We start from the raw sequence: 11485 nt of genomic DNA, 5'->3' as shown, positions 1-11485 counted from the left end.
GGTTCCCCTTTCTCCACATCCTCTCCAACACTTGCTGTTTCCTGTCTTGTTAATTTTCCCCATTCTCACTGGTGTGAGGTGGTATCTCATTGTGGTTTTGATTTGTAGCTCCCTGATGGCCAGTGATGCGGAGCATTTTCTCATGTGCTTGTTGGCCATGTCTCCCTCTGTGAGATTTCTGTTCATGTCTTTTGCCCATTTCATGAGTCGATTGTTTGTTTCTTTGCTGTTGAGTTTAATAAGTTCTTTATAGATCTTGGATACTAGCCCTTTATCTGATAGGGCATTTGCAAATATTTTCTCCCATTCTGTAGGTTGTCTTTTAGTTTTGTTGACTGTTTCTTTTGCTGTGCAAAAGCTTCTTATCTTGATGAAGTCCCAATAGTTCATTTTTGCTTTTGTTTCTCTTGCCTTCATGGATGTATCTTGCAAGAAGTTGCTGTGGCCAAGTTCAAAAAGGGTGTTGCAAAAAAAAAAAAAAAAAAAAACCGGGGGGATGGTGTTGCCTGTGTTTTCTCTAGGATTTTCATGGATTCTTGTCTCACATTTAGATATTTCATCCATTTTGAGTTTATCTTTGTGTCTGGTGTAAGAGAATGATCTAGTTTCATTCTTCTGCACGTGGCTGTCCAATTTTCCCAGCACCATTCATTGAAGAGACTGGCCTTTTCCCAGTGGATAGTCTTTCCTCCTTTGTCGAATATTAGTTGACCATAAAGTTGAGGGCCCATTTCTGGGTCCTCTATTTTGTTCCATTGATCTATGTGTTTGTTTTTGTGCTAATATCACACTGAACTCTCTCTTTTCATAGATGACATGAGACTGTACATAGAAAACCCAAAATACTCCACCCCAAAGATTGCTAGAACTCATACAGCAATTTGGCAATGTGGCAGGATACAAAATCAATGCCCAGAAATCCGTGGCATTTCTATACAGTAACAATGAGACTGAAGAAAGAGAAATTAAGGAGTCAATCCCATTTACAATTGCACCCAAAAGCGTAAGATACCTAGGAATAAACTAACCAATGAGGTAAAGGATCTATACCCTAAAAACTACAGAACACTTATAAAAGAAATTAAGGAAGACACAAAGAGATGGAAAAATATTCCATGCTCATGGATTGGAAGAATTAATATTGTGAAAATGTCAATGCTACCCAAGGCAATTTACACATTCAGTGCAATCCTTATCAAAATCCCATGGACTTTCTTCTGAGAGTTGGAACAAATAATCTTTGTGTGGAATCAGAAAAGACCCCAAATAGCCAGGGAAATATTGAAAAAGAAAAGCAGGGCAGCCCGGGTGGCTCAGCAGTTTAGCATTGCCTTCAGCCCAGGGCATGATCCTGGGGACACGGGGTGGAGTCCCATGTCGGGCTCCCTGCATGGAGCCTGCTTCGCCCTCTGCCTGTGTCTCTGCCTCTCTCTCTTTCTGTGTCTCTCATGAATAAATAAATCAAATCTTAAAAAAAAAAAAAAGGAAAGAAAAGAAAAGAAAAGAAAAGAAAAAGAAAGAAAGGAAAGGAAAGGAAAGGAAAAGAAAAGAAAAGAAAAGAAAAGAAAAGAAAAGAAAAGAAAAGAAAAGAAAAGAAAAAAAGAAAAGAAAAGAAAAAAGAAAAAGAAAACCAGAGCCAAGGGCATCACAATGCTAGATTTCAAGTTTGTACTACAAAGGTCACCCTTCTAAAGGGAATGGAAGGAATCTACCAGCAAACTTTCTAGTGCCAACCAGGAAACTTCCATGATGGGTGGTTAAAGGTTACATTTCTGGGGGATTGACTGCATTTAGGTTAGGTATTAAGTCTTGGTTTACCGGGATCCCTGGGTGGCGCAGCGGTTTGGCGCCTGCCTTCTGCCCAGGGCACGATCCTGGAGACCCGGGATCCAATCCCACGTCGGGCTCCCGGTGGATGGAGCCTGCTTCTCCCTCTTCCTGTGTCTCTGCCTCTCTCTCTCTATCATAAATAAAATTTAAAAAAAATTTAAAAAAAAAATCTCGGTTTACTGACTTGGGGTTTTAACCTAAGCAATGCCATTTAAGGCTTGTAGTTTTCTTCTTGGCAGAGGTACCACTTCATTATAGTATTCCCATAGGATCCAAAATCAACTCAGAAGGTTTCAATGGGAATTCTCTACTTTCATTTTAATCAAATTTCATTTTTTAATAATTGATTCCCTGTATCATCTTGGGGCTGAACTACAAACTCCTTTGATTAGTGACATAATAATTGTGGTTAAAGGAACAGATTCTGGGGTCAGACTTTTGGGCCTTAAAACATACCTCTCCCTCTCACTGGCCACATGAACCTGAAGAAAGTGTTTAACCAGTTTTCCTTGCTTGTAAAGTGAAGCAATTATATTTCCTGCTCCACAGGATTGTTGAATGATTAAATGAGTTAATATATGAAAAGTGCCTAGAATACTAAGAATAAAAGAATACATGCTACTATCTTTTTAAAATATTTTATTTATTTATGAGAGACACACAGAGAGAGGCAGAGACACAGGAAGATGGGGGAGAAGCAGGTTCTATGCAGGGAGCCCGATGTGGGGACTCGATCCCAGGACTCCGAAATCACGCCTTGGGCTGAAGGCAGATGCTCAACCACTGAGCCACCCAGGCGTCCCTCCATGCTACTATTATTGGTGCTCAAGGCCATTTATCCTTTGTGCCCTATCAACCTTCCAGCAAGAGGCCTCCCCATTCACCTTCCAGTATCTGCTCACTCAGGCATATTTAACCATGCGCTTTTACTTCTCTTCTTTTTGCATGCTGCTCCTTCTGCCTGAACACCCTTCCCCAGACTAACACATAGTTTGAGCACAGACATAGAGAACCAGCAATCAGGGACAGCCCCCTAAAAGCCCCCCTCCTAAAACAAATCCAAAATGCATGGAAGGGGTCATTATGGGCAAGTCAATAGTTTCCTGAGCTGCATTACACCTTTTTATGATCTAGAATTTTTTGTGTTTGAATTGCATCTGTGTGGTAGGAAGAGAGATGACTTTGATGTTCCTATTGAGAGGTGGAAACTCTCTTCTTGAATCTGGGAGGGCTTGTGACTATGGAGAAATGAGGCCATGCCACTTCCTTTTTTTTTTTTTTTTTAAGACTTTATTTATTTATTCATGAGAGACACAGAGAAAGAGAAGCAGAGACATAGGCAGAGGGAGAAGCTGGCTCCATGCAGGGACCCCGATGTGGGACTTGATCCCAGGATCCTGGGATCATGCCTGAGTCACAGACAGATACTCAACCATCACCCAGGCATTCCTGCTACTTCGAAGTCAAGGTGAGATCAGTTCCTTCTGACTCCTTTGGGATCCATGCTCTTGGTATTCAGCTGAGGAAGCCCAGGCCATATGAAGACAACTTGAGGACTTTCACAGCCACAACTATAGCTCTAACCAACAATCAGAGTCAACTGTCAGACATGTCACTGAGGAAGCCCTCAAGATAAATCTAAAGCCAGCTGTCTCCTTGCAACTGTCTGAGATCCTGACACAGAACCATACCCATCAACTCTCATAACCATGAGAGAATGTCATGATTCTTGTTGTTTTAAACCACCAAATTTGGGAGTGATTTGTTATAAAGCAATGGATAACTGAGGCATTTTTTAAAAAAAGATTTTATTTATTTATTCATGAGAGGCAGAGACACAGGCAGAGGGAGAAGCAGGCTCCCCGCAAGGAGCCCAAGGTGGGACTTGATCCCAGGACCAGGGATCATGCCCTGAGCTGAAGACAGAGGCTCAACTGCTGAGCCACCCAGGTGTCCCATAACTGAGGCAATTTTAATGGGACACTCTTACCCTCCCCCTCTTTCCCCATCTGGATAATCCTTCTTGTTCTTTAAGACTTGGCTCTAGTATTCCACCTCTGGAAAGCATTCTCTAACCTTTAATGCTGAGTGAGTTGCCCTTCACCTGGACCCCCACAGATCTCTGGGCATCCCCACCATGCTCTATAATCATGGTTTAATTATCCGATGCCCCCTTTTAAAACTTATGTTCATGTGGGCAATGATTGTGTTTTTCATCCTCTGCATTCCCAGTGGCTAGGGCAAAGCTAGAAAAAAGTAGAAGCTAGTAAATAATCTGGAATCAACAACTTTTTCAGCAAAGCAGGGACTTACAAGTCAAGTGATGACCAGAATGTGGTAGAGAGAGTCAAAGTGGGCTTAGGGAACAGACTGCCGGGTTCCTTATCTTAGCTGGGTAACCTCGGGCAAGTTAGCAAACTTTTCTGTGTCCTAGTTTCTGTAGTGTGGTAATGGTAAAGGAAAAGTCCCATGTCTTAGTTTTTTTTTTTTCTTTTCTTTTTTTCTTTTATTTATTTATTCATTCATGAGAGACATGCAGAGAGAGAGGCAGAGACACAGGCAGAGGGAGAAGCAGGCTCCATGCAGGGAGCCCGACGTGGGACTGGATCCCAGGTCTCCAGGATCACACCCGGGCTGCAGGCGGCGCTAAACTGCTGTGCCACCGGGGTTGCCCACCCCCCCCCATCTTAGTTTTGAGCACTGAATGAAAGTTTTTTTTCTTTCCATGTAAAACACACAAAGGAGTCTGGCTTTCAGAACAACTGTCTAGGAGATGAAAAGAGATGGTACTAATAGTTCAGACTACTACATACAAATTGTCAATCCTAAAATAAATAAATAAATAAATAAAAAATAAAAATAAAAAAAACAAATTGTCAATCCTGATTGGATAGTGTATTCTTGCTGATGAAAACTGGAAATCCCTGTCTTTTATTAATGAAAAGCAAGGCACAGTTTATCTAAAGATGCCAAGCTATTGGAATTTGTACTTCCAGTCTTTCTGGAAGCTTCTATATCCATATCCTATGTCAGAATGCAAGGTTTTTAGAAATGTAAACTTTTTCACTTTTTGAAGTATAAACATTTTCTGGGCTGAAGAGACAAATGCATCTATGTGGAATAGAGTTACTCTCGGTAACTCCTTAATTGGACTTTTATGAGGACTAGATTAAATATGGTATATCACAGAACAGTGCTTGGTATGTAGTAAGTATTCAGTGAATATTCATTGTCATTGTTATTGATGTCACCACCATCATCAAACCCTGGCAAAGCCAGGCTTCCAGTTCTCTTGCCACTAAGGCTATGTGAGTTTGGGCCTCTGACCCTGAGGTCTCTTGTGGGCAAAATGGAAATTAATGCCTACTTCACAGGGCCATTGTGACAATTACACAAAAGTATAGATGGGAAAATGGCTTTTTTCAAGAAGTGTAGGGTATTATTAATATCTTGAATATTTTCCAATAGAAAGCTAATTTGTTTCAGAGAAGAAAAATTTCATGCACTCTTCATTTTCATTTCACTGTTATTAAGTAAAATCTGCTATCAATCTTTCCCCCATTTCTGACAGTGAAAAGGCACTTTGCAGCTTGTTCTTTGTGTATGATGCTCAGTAGCATCATTTCAGAGCCAGGCCTTAAAAACCACAAGTCTGAAGAATTAATAAAGGGAATCTCAGAAAGAACCAAAGATGTAAGGGTTAGAAAGAATGTTCTACATCTCAGACTATTAAAAATAATAGTTTAAACCATTTATAACCTCTTCTAAATTTATTATTTAAACAATCTATTGTATTCATAAAATTTTTTAAATAATCTGATTTGATAAAATAGTAAGTTGAGAGTGGTCACAAGATATACCCTCTGCTGCACAATGGAGCGTGATGTGAATATTTAGAAGAGTTACCAACTGTTTGTGATTAGAATAAACTTTTTTGTTTCAAGTGTTATTTGAACAAAGAAACTTTAGCAATTGTTGCCATGTTCTGCAAAAACAAACAAAATCTTCAAAAAGGACATAATTCCTACATGGTTATTTTAGTTGATAGTTTGTTGCTGAGAGGGACAGTCTTACAACTGATGTCTCTGTATTCCTAAAAGATACTTTTAAGATTTATCTGTTAAATCTGAGAAGGATCATTGTCCTCTTTCTCTTTTCCCACATGCACGATGGAGAATGTCCAACTTTTCTGGGTTTATTATTTAACAATGAGTTTGAGAGTTTAAAATAAGTTTGAATTCTGCTGACTAAGAAATTGTGATCATTCAATCTGCTTAGGACAGAAGTTGACTCTTGTTTCATCTAGAAAACAGTTCTTAAAGATATCACGTTTACTGCTTGAATATGGTAGGCATTACTAATTTCAAGATGATACAAAATATTACATCTGGAATCACTTTGTTAACACTTAATTCTGGTGGGAAAGTCATAACAGGATTTGGTGAAATCCTGAAATTTTCACATTTCAGGATTTTCTAAATTTAAACAGGACTTTGCCCTATTGGAAGGACTCAGTGGATTCTGCTGTGGGCTTTTCAGAGAGAGAGAGGAGAAAGAGGAAAGAAGAATGAGGGGGAGGAGATAAGAAATATGAGATGTTTCAGTGAGAATCATGAGCACTTAGATTCATCAAGAAAATTGCTTAGCAGCTTGTAGTGGGCATCTTTGTTTAACTTTCCAAAGAACAATAACAGCATGCTCCTGCTTAACATATAGGATTCTCCTTCACACAGGTTCTCATCCTGAAAGAAGAGACACAGAATCCCACTAGTCATTACGTAGAATTCTGTGTGATATTAATTCCTCTTTATTTCAGCCACAGTCCTGGACAGTCTAGTCTGTACCTAAAGGCTCTGAGGTTAATCATCACCACTTCCCTTATCTAAAATAGCTGGGGAAAGGTGCAACAGGAAAACAGAGAGTGATTAATATACACCAATACAAGCAAAAACAGAAGTATGCATATTTCCTCGAGTGTTTACCTGGTCAGATGCCATATTGATGTTTACAACTCCTTCCTTCACAATGTGTTTCGTGTTACATCTACCCTGCTAATTAGGGCACTGTACCTCCAGAGGGATGTGAGCCACGAGTGTTGTCATTTATAGTATGTTGCTATAATCTTCCATTGACTTTTTGCTACTGAGATCTGGAAGCCCAGGGTCCCCTCTGAAAGAGATCTGCACCCCACTCTGAAACCTCCTAGTATCCAAATATGGCCCTCCCTGTACACATTTTGCATTGGCAACCCTATCTGGTAATCAGGATCAATCATCTAAGCCAGCAGGATAATTCCTTTAATTGCCTGTTGGTTCAGGGAGAGCTAAAAAATAGCTGGGGAAAAAAATAGCTGGGAGACATCTAAACTGCTAGTTCAATAGTGATTACTGTGTCCCCTGTGGAAGCATTCCTCCATTAGACACTAAGACCTCTACCCAGGTTGAGCCCAATGTAATGGTGATGAAAAGTGAAAATTTTTGCACATGAATCTATGTGTAAGAATAAAAGATCATCTTACATCCATTAGGATCACTACTATCAAAAAAAAAAAAAAAAGTAATGTTTGCGAAGATGGGGAGAAATTGGAACCCTTACGCACTGTTGGTGGGAATGTAGCATGGTACAGCTACAATGGAAAATAGTATGATGGTTCCTCAAAAAATGAAAAATAGAATTACCATATGATCCAGCAATTCCACTTTGGGGCATATACTCAAAAGAATTGAAAGCAAGGTCTAAAAGAGATATTTGTACACCCATGTTCATAGCTGCATTATTCACAACAGCTAAAACATAAAAGCAACCCAAATGTCCACAAATGAGTGAATGAATAAACAAAAGGTGGTAGGGCAGCCCCGGTGGCGCAGCGGTTTAGCGCCGCCTGCAGCCCAGGGCGTGATCCTGGAGACCTGGGATCGAGTCCCACATCAGGCTCCCTGCATGGTGCTTGCTTCTCCCTCTGCCTGTGTCTCTGCCTCTTTCTCAAATAAAGTCATGTCAAGAAATTCTGTGCTCACCTGCACCCTAGAGTGGGCTGTCTTGTGCACGTTAAAAAAAAAAAAAAAAAAGGTGGTATATCCATACAATGGAGTATCATTTAGCCTTTAAAATGAGGAAATTCTGACATATGGATGAACCTTAAGGATATTATGCTAAGTTTATAAGCCAGTCACAAAAGGACAAATATTGTATGGTTTTGCTTATGGGAGGTATCTATAGTAGTTAAAATCACAAAAATGGATAGTCGAGGGGCTGCCGGGGATTTGGGGGGAAAGGAAAGGGGATGGCAGTTATTGTTTAATGGGAACAGAGTTTCAGTTTTGCAAAATGAAGAGTCCTGGTGATGGATGGTGGTGATGGTTGCACAGCAATGTGAATATAGTTAATGCCACCAGACTTTACACTTCAAAATAGTTAAGATGGTCAATTTTGTTATGCATATTCTACCATAATAAAGGAAAGAGAGAATGAAAGGAACCATTTCCAATTCTACCTTTGATTTCCAGCCCCAGGGTTCTGGCTATGGGAGAAAAACAGCCCTAGATGCTGATTGTTGGCTCTAAGTGTGCGCTGTGTCCTATAGGACAGACTCCCAAGCTTGCAGGCATTATCTGACAGCTAGCACAAAAAATGAACTCTTCTATGGGCCACATCAATATTCTAAAAGCTCCACAGCTTTTCAAAGATGTGAGGCTCCCATACAAAAGCATTTCTCAATTCCCAAGAGGCATGCTCTGCACACTCTCAGGTTACAGGGAGAGTCACAGGTGAGATATTTCCTCCACCATGTCTACCTCACTCAGCCTGGATTCTGTCCTTTATATCAGTGATTCTCCAAGCATAAGCCCTGGAGAAACTTGTTAGAAATGGAAATTGTTGGCTTCTGCCACAAACCTACTGTATTAGAATTTTCAGGAGTGAAGCTCACCAATTTGTGTTCTAATAGGCATATGCAAATGTGAAAGCAGCTGTTCAGTATTAAACTAGGAATGTTCTTTTTTTCCCCCAAAGATTTTATTTATTTATTCATAAGAGACACAGAGAGACAGGCAGAGATACAGGCAGAGGGAGAAGCAGGCTCCCTGAAAGGAGCCTGATGTGGGACCCCACCCCAGGACTCTGGGATCACACCCTGAGCCACCGGCAGATGCTCAACTGCTGAGCCATCCAGGCATCCCAACTAGGAATGTTCTGCCTCTCAGCCTCATCGAATGTAGGCTGAGATAATTTCAGGTTTTAGTCAACCAATCAAGCAATCCATTAAACCCACTTCTAAAAAAAATAAAAAAATAAAAAAAAATAAACTCACTTCTAGCTACTCAAGCTACACAAATCCTGAAGTCCTAGTAAGTTGAATCCATATCCCTAACTCCTGTCTAATCAAATAAAATACTCTCTTCCCCTTGATCTAATTTCCTTACAATCCATTTCCATGCATTTCCCCCAGATTTTGGCAGATAAGTTAGTAAAATCATATAATTCTTTCATCATCCTGTAGTTCTTTTGATGTGTAGACAACATAGTAGTTGTCTTCTTGGGGCATGTTGGGATCTGACTCTAGTTAGGGTCTGAAGGCAATGAGGAGAAATGGGGGGTAGGGGCAGGGAGTCCCTGAAGAAGATCACTAACCTCTTACAAACCAACGGCCTCAAATGAGGTCATTACATTGTCCAAGCAAGAAAGGCTTGGATTACATATGAGTTCAGTGTTTTCAGATATATCCAAATTCACTCAAATGTCCTGCCCAATTCCTTCCTACTCATTACAAGGAATCAGTGAAAGTAGTCGGAAAGCCTGGAGGAGCAAAAGTGGGAAGATGGTGTTACTGACCTGTAATAGAGTCCGTGAGTCTGTACGTAACACTGCGGCTGATAAAGGAGTTGTTGGCAGCAGAAAAGCTTCATCTTCCATCACATTTGCAAATCTGTCATTGGTTTCCTGGTGGTGGAAGCTAATTGGGCTGCATCTGACAAAGGAACCTGGGAAATATAGTTTTGGGGCTTCCATTTTGGAAAGCATAGAGGAGATACAGCACAGCAGGTATGAGGCACAGTGCCTCCAGACAATAGTTGGCTGTATTTACATATTTAAGAATTATTTTGAAGAGAGTAATATGAGCCCATGGTAAAAATTCAAACACTGTAAATAGGCACATAATAAGCCTTTATCCTATCCCTCTTTCTCCTCAGAGGAAATGATGTTCACCTGTTAGTTATATTTTATTCTAGAGATATGTAATATATACATAAGTTATGTGTTTTATAGAGGGATTAGGGGTAGACTGGGATTATCTTTTTCTTTTTCTTTTAAAAAGGTTTAAAACTATGTTCAAAGTTTCAACAGCAGCTAAAGGAATCAAGAACATAAATTCAATTAAAAATTTTTTTCTTGGGGATCCCTGGGTGGCGCAGCGGTTTGGCGCCTGCCTTTGGCCCAGGGCGCGATCCTGGAGACCCGGGATCGAATCCCACATCGGGCTCCCGGTGCATGGAGCCTGCTTCTCCCTCTGCCTGTGTCTCTGCCTCTCTCTCTCTCTCTCTCTGTGTGACTATCACAAATAAATAAAAATTAAAAAAAAATTTTTTTTCTTGTGATGGTCTTTTTCATGAGTCTACTTGGTTAGACTCAGTTCCTAAATACTCAATCAAACATTAGTGTTGATGTTGCTATGAAGGCATTTTGTAGATGTGATTAAACCTAGAACAATCTGGTAATAAATTAGAATAATCTTGGTGGACCTGATATGATTTATTGAAAGGCCTTAAAACCAGGGCTGAGGGTTCCCTGAAGGAATAAGTTTTAGCCCACACCCATGAGTTCTGGCCTGATCTTCCCAACAGCCTGCTCCTTGGATGTCAGGCTTGCCCAGCCAGCCCCCACTATCCTATAAGCCAATTATTTGCAATAAGTCTCTCTTTTTTTTTAAACAACTTTATTTTTTTTTATTTATTTATGATAGGCACACAGTGAGAGAGGGAGGCAGAGACATAGGCAGAGGGAGAAGCAGGCTCCATGCACCGGGAGCCCGACGTGGGATTTGATCCCGGGTCTCCAGGATCGCACCTTGGGCCAAAGGCAGGCGCTAAACCGCTGCGCCACCCAGGGATCCCCTGCAATAAGTCTCTTAATATAGATCTCTTATGTGTTATGCTTCTCTAGTTCAACCCTAAATGATATACTTGCTTTATCACATATTTATCATTTCTCTATCGATTCATTAAGCCAGTGTATTTTGTTATGCCTTTAAAAGTAAATTTCAGCCATCATATACTTTCTTTTAAAATTTCACTCTGCATATCACTAACTACAATCCTTTATTCCCCTTTTTTCTTTTTTTGTAGAATTTACATACAAAGCAAAGTTTTAGAAAATGGTGGCTAGACCTTGGTGCCTCCACTGTAATAACCATCAATCTGTAAAAAATAATCAGAATAATTTCAGAACTCTGGAATGTGATCAGACATTTATAGCAACTAGCAGAGTAGTTGATGAATGAAGAGGTTGCTCAACATCAGCTGGAGTGGCTTCCCTGGTGGCATTTATTAGAAAATTTATTTTTTGATTTAGACATTTGTGGAAATCTCTATCAAGTCACAAACTGATCATAGAGATAATGGAACAGAAACTTCAGTGACCACACACAATGAGGAATACA

Source organism: Vulpes vulpes, chromosome 12 (assembly GCF_048418805.1).
Source record: "Vulpes vulpes isolate BD-2025 chromosome 12, VulVul3, whole genome shotgun sequence".
NCBI classification, from domain to species: domain Eukaryota; kingdom Metazoa; phylum Chordata; class Mammalia; order Carnivora; family Canidae; genus Vulpes; species Vulpes vulpes.
The sequence above is the reverse complement of the archived record's forward strand: the minus strand, read 5'-3'. Positions refer to the sequence as shown.